The following is a 27,208-nucleotide window of genomic DNA, read 5'->3' on the forward strand; positions in this document are numbered from 1 at the left end:
GGCAAAGAAAGAGGAAGTGACTTAAGGAGTCATGGTTTATATGGACAGGGGTCTTGAGATGTGATTGGAACATGTGATTTAATGTAAAGCATCATGGGTATTGATGTTTTTTATTTTACTGTTATTTGATTGGCTTCTGTGTTGAGACAGTAAAAGAAAGAGATAGCATAAGCCTTGCCTCCGTGTCCTTAATTGAATTGAAAATTCTTCACACGTAACCTAGATTTTTTTTTATTTGTGTTGCTCTGTCATCCGAGTAAATCTCCTCGCCCCCACCTTATTGAGCTGATGTGTACCTCCGCACATCCTGTCTTTCCACAACCCAAGTTCTCCATGTTCCTTTACAACACCCACTCATGTTGCTTCCCTGTCCCTAGCTCGCAACCCTCCACCGTATTGCTTTAGCATCCTCCCTTCCCCATGTTTTTTAGCATCCTTGCTCTCCTTTGTGTTGCTTTTGCGTTCCCTTTGTTCTGTTCATCTTCAACCGCCCCCACACACTTTCATAGAAAAAACGCTTTTGCACATTTTATTTTCCTTTTAATTATTGATCAACTTGGATCAGTAACTAAAAAGTGCAAGCGTCATTTTGTGCGCTTACATATCTGTGGTGTACCGCATGCGTGGTGCACGCTCCCACAAAAAGACGCTGATGCGTGGCTAAAAACCATTGGCAAAGTCACAAAAGTAAGACCTATTGACTTTTACTAAGATGTGTTACACATCTTAACACAGTCTGTGTAATTGTTTCACCTTAATACCAGTTTAATATACAGATACAGGAATAATCAACGGAAAGGTTCTCAGTGAAGGGCCTTTCACTGAGTAGCAGCGTCATTGTATCCTTAGTAACTTTTGATCCCGTGTGAGCTAGAAACAGCATTTCTTTTTGTTAACATTTGCAAATTATACATCAACTGGTGGATTAAGTGGCAAATCATTATGCGGAAAACGACTCAGTCACAGATTGCATGAATTCAGTGCACCCGTTAACAATGTATTTTCGTGCGCCTCTGGAGCCCATCTCCCTCTGGGGAGTAAACAGAGCAAACTGGCTTAAGTGACATTCTCGTACACCAGTGTTGCATCTGCTTCTTTCACAAGTGCCACTCCACCTCGATCTGTTTATCCTCTCGCCTGCTGGCTCAGTGGGTGAAAGCTTGCCCGGAAGGTGACCTTTGGGATTCTGAGCAATGACCTTTGCTGCTCTACAGAGACTTCCCTTTAATGCTTTTGGTGATTGAGGACAGCGTCAGATCCCGCTGCCACCGCCGCTACTTAAACCCCGCGAGGCCAGCGGCCCCCATAGGGAAGCAGCGACCGGGCGCTCTTCGGAGAGGCACGGAATCGAGAGGAGCGAGGTCTGGAAGTGAGGGGGCGCGGCAGAACTCTGTTGTGGCGTCGGTGCTACAGGACCTCACACGGGACTAGGCCGCAGTGCGAACAGGAAGGACTCCTAACCTTGCGTGAGGGTTCCGCCTGCAGGGCAAAAAGGTATGGGCGAAGGGGGCAGTGCCTTGCACCTCTGAACCAGGGCAGAGCTTTAGGGAGAGGAGTGGGGGCACTTCACACGTTTCCAAGGGCCAGGGAGGAAGCGTAGGCGCCATGGTGGGAAGCGAGTAGCCGCATGGAAGCCCGACTCACAAAATTATTAATGTAGCCCAGGTCAGTGGTTTACATGGAAATACACAAGTGCAGGTACAAACTATTTAGATTTCCAAAACTCCACGTAGTCCGCAGGCGGTAGTTGATTGGTTCTTGAGTTTTTGCAATGCCCGGGGCCTTGAGTTAAAAAAACAAATAACATAATTTATGATTTTTAACCCATACAAAGCAGGGAGGGCAAATATTCTGATGCGGGGTGTGCCCTTCAAGCAAGTCCATGAATTTGTGTATCTTGGGTCTGCCTAACGCGCACGATGAATTGGACTACGAATATTGGCAAGAGCTTGCAGAAACGTTTGCAAGAATCAGGTGCAGTGATTAAAATGTGTGAAAGGACCCAGGCCTCTGCACCTGCTCAGGGGTTATGTGAGGGCTGATGACCTCGACAAGGTTGAAAACAAGTTTGCCAGGAGTCTTCTCAGCCTCCAGCAGAGCACTCCTCGCCTCCCACAACTTATGGACATTGGTATCTATCTGATCAACCTCAGTGGAATGCTTCGACGCATCATGTATTGGCATAAGTTGTGGCCAACAGATGAGCTGGACTCTTTTAGAGTCACAAGCAAGGTGCTTCTAAGAACCCCAGGTTGGCAGCAGATTCCTTGCCTTTTAAACATTATATCAATGCTTCTGAAGATTTTTTTTTATTTATTTTTTTTATTTAATGCGTTTTTATATAGCGCGGACTTTACCCGAAGGTGTCAGAGCGCTTCACAATAGGCAAAGTAAAGATACAAGAGGAGAAGAATTACAAGTGAGCCTGTTACAAAAACAAGCGTTACATTACAAGAGGCAATCGTGATAATTGTGCACGTATCAAGAGCAAAAAATAAACGAGGTAGCAAACGATACGTTATGAGAGGAAAAAGTGACGTGTGCAGGTTACAAGAGCAAATAAAGTACGAATAGAGGTAAAAAAAGTTGCAATCAATGGTAGACACTCAAAACACTAAAACAATAGTTACGTTACATGAGGCAGTGGTGGCCGTTGTGCATGTATCAAAAGCAAACAAGATATAAGAGGTAGCAAATGATACGTTGAAAAGGAAAGGTGCCGTGTGCATGTTACAAACGAGTACAAGATACAGGTAGAGGTAAAATACTGCACTAAATGACAGACACTCAAAACACAAAAACACCCTGGGAAGGCACTTCTATAGGCATGGAGAACAGAATATCCTATAATGGAAGGACTTCCTTCTGAAAACAGAGGGCTTGAATTAACTTTGGAAGTGTCTTTGAAGGAGGAGAGCTTTGAGGTCAGTTTTGAAGGCCTGGGAAGAGGTGGTGGTCCGAAGCTGAGGCAGAAGTGAGTTCCAGATTCTCACCGCGTTGCCTGAAAAGGATTGGGCCATCAATCTTTCCTTCTTGAAAATGGGAGGTTCAAGCAATAACTTTTCTGCATTACGTGATGGTCTGGAGCCCCCAGAGAGTTTCAGTTTATTCACCAGGTAGCGAGGGGAGGAGGAGTGCAAGGCTTTGTGGGTGATACATGCAGTTTTGTAGATAGATCTTGCCTCTATGGGAAGCTAACGGAGGGTGGATAAAATGGGTGTGATGTGGTCGCTTCTTTTGGCCCCATATATGAAACGAGCTGCTGAATGGAGAATAGACTTCAGGGGGGAAAGGTGGGATTTGGGAAGGCCAGTAAGAAGAGAGTTGCAGTAGTCCAATCTGGAGAGAACCAGCGCTTGGACCAGGGTTTTAAGGTCGTGCTCCGGGAAGAAGCGACGAATCCCCCAAAGAAGGCGCAGTTGGTGTCGAGCAGACTTTGCAATGGAGTTAATGTGGGAGAGTAGATTAAGTTTTTTGTCGAGAATGACACCAAGGGATTTTGCGCTCTCGACAATGATGGGCTTATTGTTCATTAGATTGATCTGATCCATCCATGTTTGCACTGGGGGATGAGAAAGGGAGGAGGAAAGGAGGAGGAATTCTGTTTTGGAGGGATTCAGGATCAGTTGATGAGTTACCATCCAGTTTTGAATGGAGTCGAGAGTAGAGCTAAGGAAGGAGAGATCGTGATTGGAGGCCACCTTAAGGTAAATCTGAGTGTCATCCGCATATAGATGATAGTGGATCCCGGATTTACTCAGCAGATTTCCCAACGGTTCTAAATAGAGATTGAACAGTGTGGGTGCAAGTATGGAGCCTTGAGGAACACCTTGACTGACTGCTACAGGAGCTGAAAGACTGTTCGCTATTTTGATCATTTGGGATCTATCAGAGAGGAAGGAGGCAAACCATTTGAGCACAGTGCCCTCCATGCCCATTCTCTGTTGAAGAGTGTTAAGGAGAGTGTTGTGATTGACAGTGTCAAAGGCTGCAGAAAGGTCAAGAAGAATTAGAAGACAAGACTCCCCTGAATCGAGTATCCGCAGCGCGTCATCAATCACTAGCAGCAGGGCTGTTTCAGTGCTGCAGTTTTGAATGAAGCCAGACTGGAAATTGTCAAGAAGATCATTTTCCTTGATATGGCGAGAGAGTTGTTTCGCTACACATTCTTCTGTGATTTTTGCAAGAAAGGGTAGGTTAGTGATGGGACGGTAGTTGTTGAGATCGTTCGCATCAGCAGTGGTTTTTTTTAGCAGAGGGGTGACCTGCCCAGTTTTGAAGGACACAGGAAGGGAGCCTTGACTGAGGGAGAGGTTGACCAGAGTGGTCCAGTAGGAAAGAGAATTAGGATAGAAGTCAATGGCAATGGCACTAGGGATGGGGTCAAGAGAATGGTTAGAGGGCTTTGTATCGAGGATGCATTTAAGGAGAGCATCGTCAGAGATGGGGTCAAAGTTTTGCCAAATGGTTAAGGATTTGCACTCCTCTGTGGGGGTAGGATGAATGACCTGATCTACAAGTGATTTTACCTTTTCGTCAAAGAATATAGCGAATTCCGCTGCTTTCTTTGTGGAATCTTCCAATTTGGAGGTTGGGGGAGAGCTGTTAGGGTTCTTGATGAGGTCGAATAGTTTTTTGGGTCTATTTTTGGCTGAGTCAAGGAGGGATTTGTAGTGCGACGCTTTTCCAAGGAAGATGAGATTGTGGTACTTGGATCTTGCTGAACGAAGCGTGGCCACATTTTCAGTGGAGGGTGCTTGTCTCCATTGTTTCTCAAGGGCTCTTATGAACTTCCTTTCTTCATAGAGGGATTTGTTGAACCAAGGTGCTGAGGGAGTGGGCCTTTTCTTTTTGCTTTGGAGAGGAGCGACATTATTGATTTCGACTGCAAGGACTGTGAGGCATTGGGAGGTGAGTTCGTTGACATCTAGGTCCGGGTCTAGCCTTGGAAGTGATAGCAAGACAGAATTACAGAGGGTACTGAGGTCAATATTTTTAGTGTCACGGAACCAGGAAGTAGCCCTCTTAGGCTGGCCCAGAGTTATAGAGTGTGATAGGTGAAGAGAGAATGGGATGAGGAGGTGGTCCGACCAGTCTACATGAATAGGGGTAGCGATAGTCAGCAAGCCTGCTTTAGAAATGACAAGGTCTAGGATTGAGCCTTTAGAGTGTGTTGTTTCTGTGCAGTGTTGGATAAGATCGTTTGCAGAGAGGGAGGTGGCCAGCAAATTCGCATTTGTGTCTTGAGGCGAGCCCCAGTGGACATTGAAGTCACCCACGAAGATCTGATTGTCACTTTGCGTGAATTGGTCGCTGATGCAGTCCGTGAGTTCCTCCATAAACGAAGGGCTGCTACCAGGCGGGTGGTAAATAGCATGGAATCTGAGAGGTGAGCGGTGGTGCAATTGAAGCTCAAGTGATAGGCATTCAAAAGTGTGGAAGGAGCTGTTAGGAAGAGCCTTAGGTTGAAGGGAGTTTCTAAAGATGACCGCAACACCTCCCCCCACTTTGTCAATTCTGTCATTTCTAAGTATAGAATAGCCTGTGGGTACAAGGAGATCAAACATAGAGTGAGAGGTATCGTTGAACCAGGTCTCTGTGAGGAAGAGCATGTCAATATTGTGCAGGTTGATGGTATCGGAGATTTCAAGTTTGTGTTTTATTGCAGATCTGCAGTTGTGGAGCAGACAGCGCAGCTCTGACGCAACTGTTTTGGTGACGGGGGCACTTGGGCTATGAGGGGTGATAGGGATATTGTGCTTATATGAGGGCGCTCGGGAGGATTTAGGTGGGCGAGTGGTTCTGACAGAGGAGATGGTCGGAATAGTGTAGATTACAGGGTTACTGGGAAGTGGAAGTGAAGGAAGGGTAGCGTTCGAGTGCTTGTGTGGATTTGCAGACGACTGGCTATAGTGGGGTGTGGTGGTGAGGTTCATCTCGTGGAAGGGTGAGTGTTAGCCAAAGGAATTGAGGTGTGTGGAAAAGTCGAGATCTTGGAGCTTAAAACTAAAATGGTAGCTTCAAGTTGGGAGATGGCGGTGATTAGAGAGCCTAGCTTTTTTTCCAGAGAGAGTAAGGAAGAGCACGGCGTAATGGGTGGCTCGATGGAAACAGGAGGGGGTGCACTAGGCAGTGTACGGCAGGAAGAGGTGGGGGAACGGGAGGGGAGTAGGGGTATAGGGTTCAGAGGTGGGGAAAGGTTTAGGATGAGAGCAGGAGTTGGTGCACCAGGGGTGAGAGGAGAGTTGTCGTTGTTGGCGTTGCAAGAAGGATAGGAATTAAGGGCAGAACTAGGGGGCGATAGTAGAGGAGTGGGGCGGTGGGGCGATAGGAGAGGGGAGGAGTGTGAGGAGTCATAGGGATTAGGGAGGTATGAAAGGAAGGGGGGGGAGGGGGTTGGATAGGTCCTGGCAGCTAAGTGAGGTGGCTGTGATGGAGCGGGTATCGGGCAGAATGGGGGGGATTGGGAGAAAGGGAAGTTGAAGAAAGGAAGTGATTCTGCTCGGTCCGAGGGAGGGAAGGGGTTACCAGGGGAGGAAAGGGGTAGCACAGCAGTGCTGGAGGAGAGTGGGGAGGGAGAGAGATGGAATGTATTTGCGGGGAAATCGGGGTACATAGTGAGGGGAGGAGTGGGCGGAAAAGCAGAGCGGAGGAGGGAACAAGGGGAGCGTAGGGAACATAGACAGGGGGAGAGGGCTGGAGGAGAGGTGGTCTAAGGAGGGGGGTGGCCGGAAGGGATAGGGGGGAGGAGATGAGAATGGAGTGCCGGGACGGTGCGGAATGGACGAGGAGCGTGTTAGCTAGAGGTAAGGCTGAAGTGAAGAGGGGAGGGGCAAACTTTGAGGGGGGAAGAATGCGAGTGGAGGTCCGAGGGGAGAGAAGAAGGTCGACCTGTGCCTCCCCAGGGTGCAGCCTGTTGGAGAGTGGGGGGGTCAGGGGAGGAGAAAGGGAGTAATTGGTGGAGCTAGATGGAGAGTCAAGGGATAGCCCGGTAGCAGGGGAGGGGAGTAGGGAAGGGAAGAGGCGGTCAAAGAGAGAGAGACAGGTGTCTTTGGCTTGGATCATAACAGTACCGTTGTTATAGAGTGAGATAGTGAGGGAGCCGTTAAAACACGCAGAGGGGGAAATTTTTAGCTGTTTCCCATGAGGGATAGAGGAGGAGGAGGTGACGTTAAAGGAATTGTAAAAGCTGGTAGACCAAGAGGGTATGTCGTGCGTGAAAAAAATTAGATCGTTTTTGAGCCCCCCATATCGACCATTGTAAAACTTATCGACAAAAAGGGAATCGGGGAAATATTCAATGGTGTTATGCTTGAAACGTTTTGTTGCAGCTTTAGACAGGTTAGAAGGGTAGATGATTTGGTAGCAATTAATTCCAGACTTAATTCGAGCGGTGGCCATGTTGGGAAATTGGGGAGGAGGAGGGTGGTGGGGAAAAGGGAAGGGTGTTACTAGGACGGTGGTGGTGGGGAGAAGTATGAGGGCAAGAAGGGGGCACATACTCCATACGTCGGGAGAAGGAACCTGAGTTATTGTGGAGACAGGAAAGTGAGGCGATTAGGGATAGGTTGTTACTTCAGAACAGGGCTGATTCAACAAGATAGGACTGAAGATGGAGTGGTGTAAGAGGAGAATCACTGTACTTATCATCCTGAGATATAAACCACATAAAGCACAGCATCACAATAGGTATCAAACGCATTGTACTCCCAGAATCTCAACAGTCTAATATTAGACACTTACCTCCTAAGTATCAGCAGCATTATGGGCAAAAAGCACAGGGTGGAACATAATTTCACTAGCATAACCCAAAGTATGCCAGAACCTCAAAATCATAAAACACAATTTAGAGGTAGCCAGAACAGGGTCTGAAAATCAAACTACCAGAAATACATTTCCTAGCACTACAAATACACAATGGGGCCTGGCGCCCTACAAACCACCAGGAACCCCTAGTCAGCTGGCGAACCCAAAGGGGCTCAAATGCCCTGTGTCCAGAATGTTGGGGCTGCTGCCAATACAGCGAAAGACCAGCGTGCGTACTTGCGCAAACCTAAACGTTGCAACTGGCACTAAGTGCTGCACAGCTGTGAAGAAATGGTGCAAGGAGTGCATCTCACTCCTACCTCAGACAGAACTACCTCCAAATGCCCTAAGAGTCTAGAGGACTGTACTGCACGGCGGTGGCCCGTTTTACCCATTTTGCGGTGATGTGCATGTGCCAAATGTAGGTGGTTTCCCTACAGATCGTTGTAGTTTGCTCGAGTGATGGGGCAAGGTGTGGAGTTACTCTCAGAGCCCACAATCCATAGTTGGGGTCAGAAAGAAACTGGGTGGATCGCTTTTACTCTTGCTTTGGTCTTGATACCCCCCTCTTAGTGCAGAGTCTTGGAAATAGTCCCTGCTGGGATCTGGTTCAATTCAACTCCCCAGGTGATTCCCAGGACCAGGGGTGTTTCCATTATATTCCCAGAGGCTCTCACCTTAATGCTGCGTTTGTACAATCTTGTCTTCAGGTGCCCCCAGTGGTGCTCTGTCGGACCTCCGAGTAGGGGTCTCTAGAGTTAGTTTTCCAGGGGCCCCAAGTCAAGGGGCCTCGACAGTTTTGTTCCTTGACCCCGATCAGGTCACCGGTGTTCCGCTTTCCTTCTCTCCGCAGGGTGTCAGAGGCAAGCACGGCTCAGCTCAGCGGAGTGGGGCCAGCCGCTTCGGGTCCTCCCTGGGGACTCGTCTATTTTACGGGCTCCATAGTCCCCGGGTGACGGCTCCAGCGCAGGAGGCTGGAGATGCGCCGGGGATCCAGCACCGAGCGCGGTGCAGGCAGCCCTTTCACTTCGCTCTATGCTTGCAACAAGTTCGCATGCAAAATGGTGGCCGCCATCTTGCGCCCTTCCATAGAACCGCTTTTCACTGATTCGGGGCCCGCAAAAGAAATTCTCGGGCACCGGGTCGCATGGTGAAGCGGTCGGAGGGGTCTCCGCGCCTTCCGGTCTCCATGAGCCTCCTTGAGCCACACCTGTAGGGCTTCGCCTAGCTCGGGCGCAGATCAGCTACTCTTGCGGTGTCTCAAGGTGCGAGTATGTGCAGATCGCCTGTCTCCCGGGTTCCTGTTCTGCGGCGCAGGTAGCTCGCTGAGTGCACAGAAGGCGCAGCGCTCACCAGGACCGGAGGATGGAGGCGGCAGCGGTGCTAGCGCTCTGCGCCCTGGCCTTCCCCCACCCCCTGCACGCCAGGGTGCTCCGGGCCGACGAGGACGGCTTCGCCGAGTGCAGCGTCTTTTTCAAGGAGCAGAGCCCGCCGGAGGGCTTCGCCGATCCCTCGTCCGTCAGGATCTCCAGCGGTGCAGTCCAGCCGTGCCCAGCACTCACCGCCCCCGGCGCCCCCTCTTATGATCCCCACATCTGGAGATCTGACTGTGTGCAGCTGGTGGGCCGTTTCCCGGTCGGTAACGGGCAGCGGCCGGGGACGCGCGGCCGAGCCGCGGCTCTCACTCTGGGGCAGGAACAGCAGCTTGGCTTGCTCTCTCTCTCTCTCTGGGACACTCCAGATCAAACTTTGTCAGTCTCTCACACCTTTATCAAAGATCACTTAAAGGAGCATCTTTGGTTGTGAGAACTGAGGGGGTGCAAAGGCAGGGAATTTAACTGACCTCGATCTAGACATCAAGATTACCCCTTTCCACGAATCGCTGCTTGATACTGTCCCGGGATATATTCAACTAAACTCTAGATTAAATGGAGGTATGGGGCGTTCCCTGTGAACAGTTTCTCTGCCAAATGGGGTGGTAAATATTGTAGCACCAGCAAGTGCCCCTTCTGCAAATCAGTTTATGAAACTCTGCCCACTTCGCTTTTTTCTATTCCCCTTCTGTAAAAACAAGTCTTACACCAGTATGTAAGCTCTTCGGATTTACCCAGTTTCTCCCCCTAATACTCATATTTCGCGCTGATATGAGAGAACCCATTGTCACTGCAGTGACTACTTTTCTACACGCAGCTTGGCTTACTCGCTGCCTTATCGCTCGCCGTGAAGGAACGATGTGGGCTGCAGCGCTGGCTGATCGGCACGACCATTTATTATAATAATGTGTTCTTTGCACTTGATCTCATTGCCACTATTTTATGTATTTTATCATGAACTTGTGATATGATGGATTCTGTGGACTTATCAAGCCGGTGTGCTTAATGAGCTTGAAGAAGCTTATTATCTCGTGTGCCTTATGTTATTGCGTCTACTGTTGTCCTTATAGCAATGACCTTGGCAACTTGTTTGTGATTTATGGCATTTTATGTTTTATGATATAGCATTGCCTTTTATCTTCTATTTCTGTTTTTATTGTGTTTTATGGATTGCTTTATCCGAAATACTCATTAAACTACAACTACTAATATAAAAGTGCAGGCACTCACGCTTTAGAGTACCCGTTTGCTCATGAGAAGTGCAAGTACTCCCCCATTAATCGTATTGCAGCACGTTTATTTAAAGCACTGGCCCTGGTTAAATGAACGATGGTGGCTGCTGATCTGGAAATGAAGGCCATATTTATAGTTTTTTAGCGTCGCATTTGCGGCATTTTTTGACGCAAAAGTGGCGCAGACTTACAAAATACAATTGGCCCGTATTTATACTTTTTTTAGCGCCGCATTTGCGCCTCTTTTTGACGCAAAACAGCGCAAACCTACAAAATACAATGGCCCATATTTATACTTTTTGACGCACAATTGCGCCAACGCAGTTGTGCGTAAAAAATTTTACCGCCTGCTAACGCCATTCCAAAGCGCCATGCGGGCGCCTTATTTATTGAATGACGTTAGCCGGCGCTGCGGACTGGTGTGCGTCAAAAAAAATGACTCACACCAGGCAGCGCCGGCGTAGGGAAAAATGGAGGTTGGGCGTCAAAAAATGGGGCAAGTCAGGTCTGAGGCAAAATTCAGGCCTCAACCCGATTTGCGCCATTTTTTTTGACGCGCAACCTCCATTGACATGACTCCTGTCTTAGCAAAGACAGGAGTCATGCCCCCTTGCCCAATGGCCAGGCCCAGGGGACTTATGTCCCCTGGGCCTGGTCATTGGGCATAGTGGCATGTAGGGGGCCCCAAATCTGGCCCCCCTATGCCACAAAAAAAAACAAAAAAATACTTACCCCAACTTACCTCAACTTCCCTGGGATGGGTCCCTCCATCCTTGGGTGTCTTCCTGGGGTGGGAAGGGGTGGCAGGGGGTGTCCCTGGGGGCATGGGAGGGCACCTCTGGGCTCCTTCTGAGCCCACAGGTCCCTTAACGCCTGCCCTGACCCAGGCGTAAAAAAACGGCGCCCATCAGGCTGGGCCCCGTTTTTTAAAGCCTGCCCCCTCCTGTGCGTCAAAATGACGTCAGAGTATAAATATGGGGCACAGGCCTTAAAGTCATTTTTTGGAAGGGAACGCCTACCTTGCATATAATTAACGCAAGGCTGGTTCCCCCTTCCAAAAAATGACGCACATGGTGGAACTTTGACGCCCGCGGGGTCGGACGTCAAAGTATAAATATGGGGCAGGGTTTGCGCTGATTGTGCGTCAAACATTTTGACACACATTCGGCGCAAACAGAGTATAAATATGCCCCAATGGTATTTTGCAAGTTTGCGCCGTTTTTGTGTAAAAAAACGACGCAAATGCGGCGCAAAAAAAGTATAAATACGGGCCAATTGTATTTTGTAAGTTTGCGCCGCTTTTGCGTTAATAAGTGGCGCACATGCAGCACTAAAAAGTATAAATATGGGCCTGTAATTATTAAACATATATGTTAGACACCATAGGGCGGCAAGCTCGTGTACACTTCAGATGCAGCTCGCCCATGCCTTCGGCCGATACTGGGTGAACATCCAGCCCCTCCCACCCCATCCACCTACTTAGTTGAAATAAGACAGGCACACTGATTCGCTCTTTCGCTTTCGGGGCAAGTATCAAGCTTCGGCCCACGTTTATACTTTTTTAGCGCCACATTTGCGTCATTTTTTGATGCAAAAGTGGTGCAAACGTACAAAATATAATTGAATTTTGTAAGTTTGCGCGGCTTTTGCGTCAAAAAATGACGCAAATGCAGCGCGAAAAAGTATAAATATGGGCCATAGTGTTTTTTCTTTTGCTAATAAATTTGGCACCGTTTGATGAATTGAAATTTTCAAAAGTAGTTTGTCACTCACTTTAGCTGCTGTCTTGAAAGTTTCAGGGTGATTTGGCAATCAGGAGCTTGGAAAAAGGGAGGTTCCAAAATGCGTTTACCCTGTGCAATTTCCCAAAGGGGTTTTGAACATGAGAACAGCCCGAACTGCTGACCTGAATTACACAAAGTTTGGCAGAAACCTAGATCTTGGTCCAGAAAGATCTCTTTTTGTGATTTGGTGGAACGCCGCTCCATATGTTTTGATTAATTATAGATTTTTTTTATAGATATCTAGGGACACAGAGGTTCAGTGGATCCCAGAGATCTCAAAATGAGATCTGATTGGCTGCCACCACTTAAACCTGGAAGTGGTGGCAGCTATCATGGAACTCAGACTCAGCTAAGTCTCAAGGAAAAAAAGAAGGAATACCCGGACCCTCAATGCCTGGTGGTGGGGTTCACTGGCATACCCTGGGGGCCAAAAATGTTTAAAAAAAAGAATTCCTGCAAATTTGCAAAGGATCTGGGAAGCCCGGGCAAAAAACAAAACAAAAAAACACAAGCGTTTTTTTAATTGGCCCTCCTGGTGCGCCAGGTCCCGGGGGGAATTTGTAAAATAAATTTGGGAGTGCAGTAAATGGTGAAGGTGTCCACGCTCCCCACCCTCCCTCACAGAGCCATTAATGGCTCTCGGGACCCCATCCCCCAGGGCTGGCTCCAGCTATGCCTTGTGGTGCCCACCCCTGGGACATAGTGGTTTCCCTGCCCACACCTGTGTTTGCTCTCGCTTGGCAGGAGCATTTTAAAGCTCCCGCCAAGCAGGAGCAGGCAGCAAGGGCCTCAGTACGTGTTTGGCGGTCCATGGACCGCAATGGCAGCATTGGCAGTCCAACCGCCATCGGGTTGGTGGTCGGACCACTGTATTAGGAGTCACGCTGGCCTTTGGAGCAAAGCCTGCCATGGTCCCACCAGCACCGCCAGGCAGGGCAGACCACAGCAGTCACAAAGATGCACAAACTGGCGAGTGGATCGTGTGTTTCTGCCGGACACATTATAAGGCTAAACACCACCAATGTGACCGTGGCGGTCCAACCACCATGTCTCAGCAGGCAGAAACGGGGAGTATAAAGGGAGACACTCACCTGCAGGCAACCTTACACGCCTTGTTCCACCATGGATCCCATCACACACTTCCTGCCGCTGCTGCTATCATCGAAGGCGCAAAAAATCCATGCCGCTGTGCACGCAACCATACGTAAGAACACACATCTGCCTGTCCCATTACGCTCAACAATAGATAGTCATGCCGTCAGCCACATCATATGGGGGTCATGCTACGGGCACCTAGTACCCTTGTCATTGTGTCTCTGGTCAGAATCATACACAAACAAGGACACATTCACAGTCACAATACGTCCCCTTTGGGCAGGTCACTCACACTGCACCGCAGCACTACACAAAAACAGATGTCTACTCATCTCAGGCACAGGGATAGTGAAGTGTACACAACATTGTCTCACACAACACCAACACAGCAACATCACATCTGTAAATACAACTCACACACTCACATTGCACACATGCCATGGACTGTTGCCACATTTAACACACATATGTATGGATGTGGCATGGAACACAAACACCACTATGATTAAACAGCCCTGCAATGGACACACACATCACCCACATTGTAACACAATGGAAGAACAATGGGATGCACAATAGACTGAGAGACAAATATATAAAAATCACTATGCAAACAATACCTGCACAATAGGGATTGCAGCATCAGGAGCACTCAGGGAAGGAGGTTGCACTGGGACACATATCACTTTGTACATGTCCCTAAAACAACATTTGCACACGAACTGTCCCTACATGTATCTCAGGGACAAACAATACTAAACCCAAATGCCATGTCTATCTGCACAATGTGGAAGTGCAAGCCAACAAAGCAAGCCAACAAAGCACATACAACTCCAACTGCATGAAACATACATGAAGTAGGTGCAAGGTATGCACAGCAACATGGACACAAGCACAGTCAAATGCTAACAAAGGTAGCACAATTGAACACACTCCATGTCTGCACAAACAAAACTGAAGCTGCCACACATTAGATGGGTCCATAATCCATATCAGGGGGACACGTCTAACACCATAAATGCTCACACTGGACAACACAAGTTGAAATACTTACTATACTAAACAGTACACAATGCTATGACACCACCATTACGTTTACACCCACATATCCATACAGTCAACATACACCCTTGTCTTGGGGGACACCAGCACTGCCCACTAAGTCAGATACTGCAAACAGCAGCAAATTGATCAGCAAGCAGGCTGAAACACACACAACTGTAGGCAGACAACCCACGTTACTCAGGAACAACATAAAGGTAGAAAAGGAATTGCAGGACAAACGTGTACCCAACAAAACAACAGCTTAGGTTTATTAATCTCCAAACATCACAAGTCCAAGGCCATCGGCCAATCCATCCTGAAATGTCCAGGCACATCACTTTGCTGTCACTTGACTCCTAAATGCCAGGGAACCTCCACAGGAAGGGGAGTCAAGTGGACAGGCAGGCACTCCAGAGATCATCTTGTGGGGGAGGGCAGATTTGGGATGGGTGGGCTTGGGAGGGGTGGACTGCTTCTTAGGAGGGGTGGGCTTCTTGTGGGGGAGGGGTATGGGTGTTTGCGGGAGCGGGGTAGGTGTGACGGGGGAAGACTTGTAGGCAGAAGGGATAGGTTGGAAGGTGTGTCAGGACCTCTTGGGTTTGGGACGGGGTAGAGGGAACAGGGGAAAGGGCAAGGTCAAACAAAAAAACTTTTTCTTAGGAACATGGGGATGGTCAGCAGAAGGGGGTGGGGATTTGGAGGGCGAGGTCAGCTGTGTCGGTGCCATGGGTTTGTGCTTGTGTGTGGGTGGTATCTGTTGCTTAGGTGAGTGTAGGTGTTTGCATGTCTTGGGAGGCTGGGAGGTGGATGTGCTAGGTGATGTGGGAGTGGTGGATGTGTATGTGTCTATTTGGTGGTGGCTGCTGGTGTGCTGGATGTCTGTGTGTCTGGGTAGTGTCTATGGGTATGCTGGGTGTGGTAGGTGTGTCACTGCCTGTTGTGGTGCTGACGGTGGGTATGGTTTATGTTGTGTGTGTTACGGTGGGGGTGATGGGGGTGTCTGGAGAAGTGGTGACTGATGTGTGAGTGTGTGGGTTTTGTTGTTTGCTTGCTTGCCGGTGTGCTTTGTGGTGCTTGTGTCTATGTGTGCTTCTCTTGTGTGTTAAGGTGGATGCGTGCAGTTCAGTCTGTGTGCTTGGGGTAGGTAGGGGAATGGGAGATTTGGAGTGGGAAGAGGGAGGTGGAATGGGGCGAGAGGGGAGGAGTGACTGGCTGCAGTCAGTGTGGAGGCCAGAGCCTGAAAGGATCTCTGTAGACCACACCTTCCAGGAATGTATTAGTCTGTTGTAGTTGGGTTGCCAATCCCTCCATAGCATTCACAATGGTTGTCTGACTCACAGAGATACTTCTCAGGAGGTCAATAGCCTCCTCACTGAGGGCAGCAGGGGTAACAGGGGATTGGGTGGAGGTAAAAAAAGGGGGTGCCTGAAGAAAAGGAGATGCCCACCCTCTTGGGTGACCGGGTGTAGGAAAGTACCATCTTGCCTGGCATGTTACCCCCTTATTTCACTTTATATATGTTGTTTTAGTGTATGTGTCACTGGGACCCTGCCACCAGGGCCCCAGTGCTCATAAGTGTGCCCTGTATGTGTTCCCTGTGTGATGACTAACTGTCTCACTGAGGCTCTGCTAACCAGAGCCTCAGTGGTTATGCTCTCTCTGCTTTCCAAATTGTCACTAACAGGCTAGTGACCAATTTCACCAATTTACATTGGCATACTGGAACCCCCGTATAATTCCCTAGTATGTGGTACTGAGGTACCCAGGGTATTGGGGTTCCAGGAGATCCCTATGGGCTGCAGCATTTCTTTTGCCACCCATAGGGAGCTCTGACAATTCTTACAAAGGCCTGCCACTGCAGCCTGAGTGAAATAACGTCCACGTTATTTCACAGCCATTTACCACTGCACTTAAGTAACTTATAAGTCACCTATATGTCTAACCTTCACCTGGTGAAGGTTGGGTGCAAAGTTACTTAGTGTGTGGGCACCCTGGCACTAGCCAAGGTGCCCCCACATCGTTCAGGGCAAATTCCCCGGACTTTGTGAGTGCGGGGACACCATTTCACGCGTGCACTATACATAGGTCACTACCTATGTATAGCGTCACAATGGTAACTCCGAACATGGCCATGTAACATGTCTAAGATCATGGAATTGTCACCCCAATGCCATTCTGGCATTGGGGAGACAATTCCATGATCCCCGAGACTCTAGCACAGACCCGGGTACTGCCAAACTGCCTTTCCCGGGGTTTCACTGCAGCTGCTGCTGCTGCCAACCCCTCAGACAGGTTTCTGCCCTTCTGGGGTCCAGCCAGGCCTGGCCCAGGAAGGCAGAACAAAGGACTTCCTCAGAGAGAGGGTGTTACACCCTCTCCCTTTGGAAAAAGGTGTTAGGGCTGGGGAGGAGTAGCCTCCCCCAGCCTCTGGAAATGCTTTGATGGGCACAGATGGTGCCCATCTCTGCATAAGCCAGTCTACACCAGTTCAGGGATCCCCCAGCCCTGCTCTGGCGCAAAACTGGACAAAGGAAAGGGGAGTGACCACTCCCCTGAGCTGCACCTCCCAGGGGAGGTGCCCAGAGCTCCTCCAGCGTGCCCCAGACCTCTGCCATCTTGGATTCAGAGGTGTGCTGGCACACTGGACTTCTCTGAGTGGCCAGGGCCAGCAGGTGACGTCAGAGACTCCTTCTGATAGGCTCTTACCCGTGTTACTAGCCTATCCTCCTTCCCAGGTAGCCAAACCTCCTTTTCTGGCTATTTAGGGTCTCTGCTTTGGGGAATTCTTCAGATACTGAATGTAAGAGCTCACCAGAGTTCCTCTGCATCTCCCTCTTCACCTTCTGCCAAAGGATCGACCGCTGACTGCTCAGGATGCCTGCAAAACCGCAACAAAGTAGCAAAGACGACTACTGCAACCCTGTATCGCTTCATCCTGCCGGCTTTCTCGCCTGTTTCCTGGTGGTGCATGCTCTGGGGGTAGCCTGCCTCCTTCTTGCACCAGGAGCTCTGAAGAAATCTCCTGTGGGTCGACATAATCTTCCCCCTGCAACCGCAGGCAACAAAAGACTGCATCACCGGTCCTCTGGGTCCCCTCTCAGCACGACGAGCGTGGTCCCTGGAACTCAGCAACTCTGTCCAAGTGACTCCCACAGTCCAGTGACTCTTCAGTCCAAGTTTGGTGGAGGTAAGTCCTTGCCTCCCCACGCTAGACTGCATTGCTGGGTGCCGCGTGATTTGCAGCTGCTCCGGCTCCTGTGCACTCTTCCAGGATTTCCTTCGTGAATAGCCAAGCCTGGGTCCCCGACACTCTAACCTGCAGTGCACAACCTTCAGAGTTGTCCTCTGGCATCGTGGGACTCCCTTTTCTGACTTCGGGTGGACTCCGGTTCACTCCTCTTCCAAGTGCCTGTTAAGGTACTTCTGCGGGTGCTGCCTGCTTCTGTGAGGGCTCCCTGACTTGCTGGGCGTCCCCTGTGTCTCCTCATCCAAGTGGCGACATTCTGGTCCCTCCTGGGCCACAGCAGTATCCAAAAACCCTAACCGCGACCCTTGCAGCTAGCAAGGCTTGTTTGCGGTCTTTCTGCATGGGAACACCTCTGCAAGCTTCTTCACGACGTGGGACATCTATCATCCAAAGGGGAAGTTCCTAGTCCTCTTCGTTCTTGCAGAACACAAAGCTTCTTCCATCCGGTGGCAGCTTCCTTGCACCCTCAGCTGGCATTTCCTGGGTATCTGCCCACTCTCGACTTTGTCGCGACTCTTGGACTTGGTCCCCTAGTTCCTCAGGTACTCTCGTCCGGAAATCCACTTTGGTTGCATTGCTGGTGTTGGTCTTCCTTGCAGAATCCCCCTATCACGACTTCTGTGCTCTCTGGGGGTTGTAGGTGCACTTTACACCTACCTTACAGGGTCTTGGGGTGGGCTATTTGTCTAACCCTCACTGTTTTCTTCCAGTCCCAGCGACCCTCTATAAGCTCACATAGGTTTGGGGTCCATTCGTGGTTCACATTCCACTTTTGGAGTATATGGTTTGTGTTGCCCCTATATCTATGTGCTCCTATTGCAATTTATTGTAACTTTACACTGCTTGCATTACTTCCTTTTGCTATTACTGCATATTTTTGGTATTGTGTACATATATCTTGTGTATATTTGGCATCCTCATACTGAGGGTACTCACTGAGATACTTTTGGCATATTGTCATAAAAATAAAGTACCTTTATTTTTAGTATATCTGTGTATTGTGTTTTCTTATGATATTGTGCATATGCCACCAGTGGTATAGTAGAAGCTTTGCATGTCTCCTAGTTCAGCCTAAGCTGCTCTGCTATAGCTACCTTCTATCAGCCTAAGCTGCTAGAAACACCTCTTCTACACTAATAAGGGATAACTGGACCTGGTACAGAGTGTAAGTACCCCTTGGTACCCACTACAAGCCAGACCAGCCTCCTACAGCGGGCACGGCCAGCTGGGTGGGGAGCAACAGTGAGGGTGGCGATAGAACTGGGGTGGCAGACAAATATGGTACGGGGTACACCCTGATGAGTCCACCACCACTAGGAAGTGACCAATGGAGGAAGAATTCGATGATGAAGATGATGTTGTTCTGGTCTCCCCCGTGGCACTCCCCTCACCCTCTGGGCCACTGGGTCCTTCTGTGTCAGTGGTGTCTTGACCCAAGGTCATCACATGTCCAAGATCACACTTGAACAACAGTCCTGATTAGCAAACATCACCATGATGTCAAGTATGCCCCAGCAACAAACTCTACCTAAGTGGCCCATACATGTGCCATACCATATGCATGCATGTCATCTGAACTGTCAACAGTTGCCATCATTTCTCAGACAACTACAATTGTATGGCGGAAGTTGCGCAATCACAAAAAACACTGAACTAGTACAAGTCCTCATCCCCCCCAATGCATTGCCCCATTGAGAATACCTCAGTTACCTGTTTACATACAATAGTAGGCCAATGCCAACTGCATTACCACAGATCCCACACAAGGGCACGCACACATCTATTTGTCAAATACATAATTACCCAACAATGCGAAATGGTGCTCCAAAATCCTGCCATGTTACTGACAAAAGTACAATAGGCTGGAGAAGGTGACATGAAAATACTCATGTCACACTGGAAGCAGTTCCACAGTGCACACTTCACCAAGTGATAATTGTCCCAGTGGAGTCATAAAGGTAGTTCTAATGTAGCTCAGATAAGCCACACATTTGGCATGGAAATGGACAATGTAGAAGCTATTGTGCGATATGTCAGGGGGAGATGTCTCTAAACTCCACAACATAATGAATCAGCAGGCCTCAGGGAAATCATCACTAATGCCTGTCACCCCTTACAATGACATACTCTGAGTGCATCAGTAGACACCATTAGTCCCTTGGTTGTTGGAGAGGCCCAGAGATGTTCAAATACTTGTTGAAGGCCATCAACATGTTGCCCACTTGAAAGCTACATCTTTGACTCCATTATGGTCATGCAAACCCAGATGTTTGTGTATGAATGCTTATACTCAAACATGTGATTTTAACAGAACTGCAAGTCACTCCATGATGCATGCCAACAGTCAGGTAACAAACCATACCCATTTCACATGTGCAAAGCATTTTGCTACATGAGTCTACATCAATGGCATAGAACTACACATTATGGCTAAATACTCTAGGCCTACCTTTCATGTCCCTCATTGCTATTGCAGTTGTACATGCCAAATGACATGCTATGACACACGAGGATATGTGCCAGCCAATAAACAATGGTGGCACAACATTAAATGTACCCCCATTGTAAGTGTCTTATCCCACACACAGGTTGCCATGCACATATATGTGAGGGAATACAGACATCATCCCATCAAGACAGGTAGACCATGCATGAAACAGCAGCTTACAAATGTTTTGCTAAAGAGAAAGGGACACATGCTCACATGTAGGTATAAGGAATGTTGTTAACAGTGATGGCACAAAAATCATGTCAATGGACATTCCCCACTTACCAAGGGAAAGTTTTGATCTGTAGCTGCACCCAAAGAACAATGTTTGCATTGCCACATGTATGATGGCCATCTTCACATTACAGACAGGAGCGAGGAACCAGCACCCATTATACCCTGAAGACAACTAACCTCTCTGGGGCAGATGCCAAAAGGTTAATTTCACAGATACATGATTGAGGACAGTGGGCCAACTATTCCTTACCTTTGGCCTGTCACACTGAGGAGTGGTCTGTTGCAAATACTTTACAACCACTACAACAACAAACAGTACTTGATTGATCACTGTGCACAGCCATATGTTGTCCTTGGAGAGCAAGTTGTTTGTGGATTGCATACAGTTGTGTCCTAGATCCCTGGGCCAATAGACAAGGTACATCAGTATACAACACATGACATGCCTACACAAACAATCACTCATCTACTGCATTACACATGGCTCATTTCCTAATCCTCAGGTGGGGTTGTCAGAACCTAACACATTCACTTGGCAATGTGACATGCAGGAATTTGCCCTGTATTCACCCAGTTGTGGCTTCTGTGCTATCCTCAAACGTTGTGTCCTAGATCCCTGGGCCAATAGACAAGTTACATCAGTACACAACACATGACATGTCTACACAAACATTCACTCGTCTACTGCATTACACATGGCTCATTTCCTAATCCTCAGGGGGCTGTCAGAACCTAACACATTCACTTGGCAATGTGACATGCAGGAATTTGCCCTGTATTCACCTACTTGTGGCTTCTGTGCTGTCCTCAAACGCTCATCAAGGTCTGGGTAGCCCACCGCCAGAACGTGAGCCATTATGGGGGTCATGTTCCAATGGACATCCTGCCCACGTTGGGAGGACATCCCCAGCTTGACCTCTGCGATCTTCCAAGCCCAGCGTCTCAGGTCCCCCCACCCCTTAAGACAGTGGGCACTCCACCGGCTGTGGACCCCCAGGATCCGCACCTTCTTAGCAATGGCTCTCCATAGTTCTTTTTTCTGATGGGTTTGACCTGCATGGATGCAAAAGACAAACCAAGGGATTAAAATCACAAGTTGTAACACAAATAGTTTAGTCAAACACATGTCAGTAACACCAAGCTAGGACTTCTCTATTTGTTAATACTCCCCAAGTGTGAAACACACAGGCCAATATGTATCAGAACCTGAAAACAGACATATGTATTTGCTTCTGCAGACTAACCCACTACCGGACTCATGGCCTACAATGACTAAGCAAGCTTACTGACATCAGGTAACTCATGCTCTCCCAACCTGTACTGTGTGTGATGTGAGCCATAATGAAACACTACACACCTATGTGGCTTCTGAAGGATGAACTCCTTAGGCATGAATGGACCAACACATATACACTCTGTGAGAATGACTCACTGCATACAGTCCCTACTGGCAACTGCTAGAGTCAAAAACTTCAGCATTACACATGGATAACAATCAAGGGGCTGCCATTGTGGGTACAAAAAAATGTCTTCCTTGTCCATTTGTAGACATGCGTAATGACATTCAGACTCTTGCCACTTTGGGGGGGGGGGTTCTGTGGTATGTAGCTGTACCACAGAACACTCCTTTGAACATATGTGTCTATCCTACAGAGATGGCATCCAGAAAACAAAGGCATGCATTGTACACTTTCTATGTGACCAAGCTAGTGAGTCACACATCATGGCCTCCCAGGAATCAACACACTGTCTGCACTGTAGAACTGTCAGTTATGCAATACGCTTGTACAGGACAAATGTGACCTGTGTGAAGGTGAAAACCGAGCTGTGGGAGTAAGGGACATGTCAGGAGTCTGAGACACACATTGACAATGATGCTAAATGCATATATAGACTAGATTAATGATTTACCTCTGTACCCATTCCTAATCTAGTCAAAGGAATGAGGGCAGGGCAGGTTTTGTCACCAGAGCATCATATTGGCCACATGACAGGATCTGTTGCTGTACAGGGAATGAACACAGTGCCACAGTTGCAAAGCCACAATGACTCTCCCACAACCTAGACTAGGCCCCATACTGGGAGATACACTTGACAGGCCCTGGTATCTGCGGCTGTGCAGACAGACCCTACATGGCACTCCATTGCCATCACTTCCAGGCATGACAGTACATCATGTAGCCAGCAGTAATTTGGCATGAGGTGTGTGTGGTAAGCTGATGGGCAGAGTGACTTTTGATATGCCTTCCACACAACAGTTTAGCAAGGCCAGATGTGGTTTGAAAGATTTGTGGCACTATGCACATTGCTCACATGACTCTCAAATGACTCATACTACTTGCATACAAAGCTCATGCTGTCGTGCACATACATGTTGTCTGACATTTACAACAATCATAAGGAAATAAATGTCTGTGGGTGACAGTAATGTCTCCTTACCTAGTTATGTGCATTCAACACAAGGATGATCTAGGACCCTAAAAACCTCACACAACACAATGTGACTGAACTTAACATATGGCACTGGTCACCAATACCTGCACATTGTCCATCCCATTGATGCCAACCAGACTGCAACTACAGGCACACAAGAAGTCTAACTAGCACTCATGGGCACTTTCTAACCTGTGAGGAGGGAAAGGATGGTGAAGTACAGAGAAAATTGTGCACATGAGGGACTTACCTGCTTCTGTGGTGAGCCATAGAACTGTCTATACGTGGGTAGGATCTCAGTCACCAACCTCTTCAACCCCCCTGGCGAGAAGGCAGCGGCCCTATCATCTGCTGGATAAGGCATGATTGCTCCCGGAAGAGGTAGACAGCAGCTCAGGTTGTGGAGGTGTTCCTGGCAGCAGGAGCCAAGTGAGTGAATCAGCAGAACATGGTGGTCGCATCCACCACGTATGCGGTCGTAACCACCAACGGACACAGCCATTGGCCCGTGACTGCCACTAACAACAGCGTTAGCCTTTGGCTGTGTCTGCTGCGGTTGCAACCACCTACCGCCATGACGACTTCCGTCGGCGGGTGCAGACGGTTCCTAATGTCCAGTGGAGTAGGTCAGGCAGCTGCCATTTTGGCAGCCTGAAATGCTATATTGTGCTTTTGAAACTGCATCACACCTGCAAAAAAGGATTTTTGACCTCACAAACATCCATAGCCAGTCTTGTCATGTAGGTCGGACTACACAAACACCATTGTAGTATGTTGCAGGGCACAGATGGCATTTAACTGTAGGACACAGTCCACTACCACTGCCAACGGTCATTTTGGTGGTCAGGATATACAGTCCCATTTCGAGGGGCTATTGTGTTGCACATCTCTGAGTTTGGTCCTTATCCATGCAATGGACACATGTGAAAAACCATGGGGGCACATGTGACCCTTGTGTTATTTGCAGCTGTGATGCGTACTGGGTGCCATATCTGTCTGGTCAGAAATGTCTTGTCACATGATATCATTGACATGCATAATGTATGTTGCTGTGGACATAGTGACTAATGTTAGAAATCATGGGCCTGATTCTAACTTTGGAGGACGGTGTTAAACCGTCCCAAAAGTGGCGGATATACCACCTACCGTATTACGAGTCCATTATATCCTATGGAACTCGTAATACGGTAGGTGGTCTATCCGCCACTTTTGGGACGGTTTAACACCGTCCTCCAAAGTTAGAATCAGGCCCCATGTCTTGTCATCCATAGGAGAGAGGCGGGAGGATGAGACAACCTCCAGTCTACCATCCACTGCCAGACCTTCTGACCACGGAGCAAAGGGTCATAATCTATTTACTGCCTGGATAGACAAACAATAGTGGACTTGTGTCATCAGTTGGAGCCAGATCTGATGCCAGCCATTATTTATCCAACCAGCATACCATCCATTGTACAAGTTATGTCAGTATTACACATCCTAGCCACATGGTCCTTCCAACATATCTGCTATATCTGCTGGTATGCCCCAACCTATATTGAGTCTGGTGTTGAAGGATTTTCTTGCAGCAATGTTGAAACACCATGATAGCTATATCTGGTTTTCCAGATGTGAGGATTTGGCCAATTTGAAGGCTAACTTCTATGGTATGCACGCATACCACATGTGGTAGGGGCCATTGATGGCACACATGTTGGCTTGGTCCCACCGCAGGCCATTAAACAAGTATATCACAACAGAAAGAACTTCCATTCCATCAACATGCAAGTTGTCTTTGGCAGATTTCTGCATTTCACATGGCTGTGCCCAGAATCCAGTTCAGTCCATGATTCCTTCATGATGCAGAACAGCACCAAAACCCCAGCTGATATCACAACTGTATCCACAGAAGGCCTGGCTGGTTGGTAAGTCACATCTTTCTATCTGTCCCATTCCTTAACACAAGACATTGCATATCCAAACTGTCTGTGGTTGTTGATGCCACTAGGGAATCCAGTTACTCCAGGGGAAGTCTACTTCACTGAGGCCCATGGAAGAACACAGCAGGTAGTGGAGTGGGCTTTTGGGCTTCTGAAGGCAAGGTTTAGGTGTCTGGACAGGACTGGTGGAGCCCTTCTCTACTCACTGGGGAAGTTGTGTCAGATCACTGTAGCATGCTGCATATTCCACAACCTCGCCCTGCAGAGGAGTATCCTGTACATCCCAGATAGGGGGATCCTGCAGTGCCATCGGGTAAGACTTCTGCAATGCCAAGTGAGGATGACAGTGGTGAAGAGGATGGAGCTGACTTTCAAGAAGAGCTCATCAACAGCTACTTTTCATGAGTGTGAGTATGTCATGTGATGTAATGATTGTGACTGTACAATGAACTATGGTTGTGAGAATGTGTAGAGTTGAGTGTTTTAGCAACAACTAGGGAGCTGATACTCTTCAGTATTCAGCCAAAAGTTGCTTGAAGAGTTACCCTTTTACATATCCCCTCCTTGATGAAGTTGCTTTTTTTGTGTCAGTTTCCCTGCAATGTATTTACATTTCCAGTTTCTTGCTATGTGATTTGTGTAGTAGGTATGTTTTCAAGCCTATACTCCTTGTTTTGACTTTCTACGGGTACCTTCACCATGACATCCTCATGTGGGCATTTCAAAGTTGTGACATTTACAGGTATCTGATGCTGTTCTGACATACAAAGTGGACATGGACTGTTCCAGGTAATGTAGGTCACAGATGAGGGGTGTATGAGACCTGTGCCAAGGCAGCTTGCACTGTGTTTGGGTGGAAAGTCAGAAGGGCACATTGGACTTGTTTGGTGTGCTATTTTGGGCCGATTGCATCATGTGTGTCATCATGTGGCCATGAAATATGTAGTAATAGATTGCAACCATGTCATTCACCCTTCACATTGGCTAAACACTATTCTTTTATGACCTGTATGTAGCTGTACATATGTTTCATCACTGCAGGCCACAGTGCCTGTGCCACAAAACTGACATATGTTTGTGTTACACTACCAGATGCATGATCATTGGCTTATGAGGGGTCTGTAATCAGGGACTGTTGTACTGCCATCGGTTTCTATCTTGGATTATGTGACGTTGGGTTACTTTGGTGTGGTATGTGATAAGGATCAAACTGGTGATGTCATCCACTTTAATGTTTGCCTATTCTACAGGACAATATCTGACAAATTGCTCCCTTCTGGGGTCTGGGGTGCTGTACCCTGGAATATGTACTTTGACTCAGTATGAGTCACACATTCTTGTGTCAGAAAGGTCTAGACACATGGACAGCCTATATGCTGTAGACTGTAATAAAATGTTTGGTGTGACTAAACACCTGTGCTTATGTGTTTGTGATGAACAGTAATCCTGAGCAGGACACTGTGTAACTGTAAGATATCCCTCCTTGCACAAGTAAGTTATGTCTTCATTTTATGGTTCACATGGTCTTACATCTCTATATAGCAAAATGTTGAAATTAAGCAGGCAGACAATGAGTTTGTGATGGGTGAATTTATTACAATGCTGATGCGGTAAATACAATTTAGACAGAAAAGAAGAAAAAAATAAAGTGAAGGTGTCAGTCATGGTGAATGAAATCATTGGAGTAGATGCCACACCACTGGGAGTCTAAAGTCTAGAGTACTCCTCCCATTTGGAACTGGTAGGTGATTCAGGATCAGTCCACAGAGTGAATATGTGGCACACAAAGGCGTTCCTTTAGGAAGAAGTCACTTGCTGGCAGTGGTGGGTGTCTTGCCATTGGTACTTCCTGGTTTCTTCGCTGGACATCCCCGCTTGTGTGATGGGGGGAGGGGTGATCTGCTGCTACAGAGGCAGAGGTGTCTGGGGAAGGTTCTTCCATTGGCAGGGTATCCATTCCAGCGGCTGGCACAATGTAGATGGGCCTAGTGTTGATGAGCCAAAGGAAGGGGTAGATTGGTTTAGATAAGCCCTGCTCAGGACTGTGTGAAGGTCCCTCATCACCCCTGTTAGAGAGGCCATGTTTGTATTTGTGGACCTCCCACTGTTCCCGCATGTCCCTATGCATGTCCCTATGTAGCTGTTTGATTTCCCAGAGTTCGGTTACTACCTGGCCCACCACGCCATGGGACTCTGGACAGACCCCCCAAGACATGGCTGATGGTGCCCTGGCCAGGAGCAGCCGCAGTACCCTCACCTCACTGGCCCACATCATTCCTTCCACACACCCTACCATCGCGGTCCTGTTTTCTTACCACAGGGTGCCCTTTCCCACTGGTTCTTGGACCCTCATTTTCTGAAATGTTGCACTTCAACACAAGATCCAGGACTGGGGGCACGAGATGGTAGACACTGTGCTCGGTACACACATTGAGGGGCACATGGTTGTCTTTGATGTTGAGGTAGCCGGGCCGGCAGGTGTTGTGTTGGGTACAGTGAGACTCACTGTTGGTGTCTGACCAGGTTACACAGATGGGCCAGAACAGTCCT

At 48.3% G+C, this 27,208-nt stretch overlaps 1 long non-coding RNA gene across 1 annotated transcript in view; it reads left to right on the forward strand.

The window, feature by feature from the left end:
* Window positions 1-1,289: 1,289 nt before the first annotated feature.
* The window catches only part of LOC138294165 (uncharacterized), a 407,566-nt gene continuing 381,647 nt past the window's right edge, over window positions 1,290-27,208 (forward strand). The window contains exon 1 of the long non-coding RNA XR_011203233.1: window positions 1,290-1,494. This is a non-coding gene — a long non-coding RNA (uncharacterized lncRNA). The remainder of the gene's footprint in view (window positions 1,495-27,208) is intronic.

Source organism: Pleurodeles waltl, chromosome 4_2, assembly GCF_031143425.1.
Source record: "Pleurodeles waltl isolate 20211129_DDA chromosome 4_2, aPleWal1.hap1.20221129, whole genome shotgun sequence".
Taxonomy (NCBI): domain Eukaryota; kingdom Metazoa; phylum Chordata; class Amphibia; order Caudata; family Salamandridae; genus Pleurodeles; species Pleurodeles waltl.